This window comes from Haplochromis burtoni, unplaced genomic scaffold (genome assembly GCF_018398535.1).
Source record: "Haplochromis burtoni strain Fernald_Lab_line unplaced genomic scaffold, NCSU_Asbu1 Contig_966, whole genome shotgun sequence".
Classification (NCBI taxonomy): domain Eukaryota; kingdom Metazoa; phylum Chordata; class Actinopteri; order Cichliformes; family Cichlidae; genus Haplochromis; species Haplochromis burtoni.
This window is the reverse complement of record NW_024583327.1, coordinates 54,955-56,076: the sequence shown is the minus strand read 5'-3', so window position 1 is coordinate 56,076 and position 1,122 is coordinate 54,955.

The following is a 1,122-nucleotide window of genomic DNA, read 5'->3' as shown; positions in this document are numbered from 1 at the left end:
TTTAACTATTTAAATTTTCCGCTTTTTCCTTTTACAAATTTAAAGTGAAACAACACAAAACACTGCAAACCACAACACAATTAAATATAAATTATAATATGAAAACTAAAAGAACATGCATATTCTCTGTCATATGGACCTGCATGAATAAACTTAATGAATCCTTTATCATCTGCAACTGAAAATAGTTGTGGATGATTACTATACCTTTCTAATGTGACGTTGTTGTCCCTGGCTCTCTCTCCCTCTGGATCTGTTCCTGTGCTACTCAGTGTAACTACCGCCCCTCCCCCCTCTACCCAACGCAAGCACAAGACTCGCGTGCAGAGTGAAGCGGAAAAAAGTGCGAGAGAGAGGTTGAGAGAAAGAAAAGAGGGGAAAAAAAAAACGCGTGACGGCTCGCGATAAGGAGCCGGCTCGCGTCGTTCACTTCAAAGAGCCGGCTCTAAGAGCCATTTCGTTCGCGAACGACCCATCACTATGAGGTACATTATAATTAAGAGGGGCTATTTTGGAGCTGTAAGGGTCCATGTTGACATAAAAAGTGCTTCCAGATAAGTAGGGCCAAAACCACTGAAGAGCAGACCCTTTTAGCCAGCATATGATTCCAGCTGTGATAACAGGATATCATGCTCAACTGTGTTAAAAGCTTCTGTCAGGTCCAACAACAAGAGGGCAGCAGGGCTGCCCGAGTCCAGAGTTAAAAGAATGTATTTAAAACCCTTAAAAGCAGTTATTGTGCAGTTATTTAAAACCTGTTTGAAACTTTCCAGAGATCACATTAAGATCAAGGTGGGCCTGCAGCTGTAAATGGACTACTTTCTCCAGAACTTTTGAAAGAAAGGGAAGCTTCTAAATTCGCCTGTAATCGGTCAGAACAGTTGGGTCCAGATTGTGTTTTTAAGAAGAGGCTGAACTATAGCTTGTTTAAAACATGATGGGACACAGCCTATAGCAATGCACATGTGTAAATGATCACCTTTTATTCAGGTTTTGATATTAAACATGTGTCTTTATGTGTTTTTGTATCATTACATTATTGGTTATTGTTCTTTTGTTTCTTTGTACCTCAAGACCTCCCACATCATCATGACTGTGAGGAAGAGGAGGGTCTGGATGAGC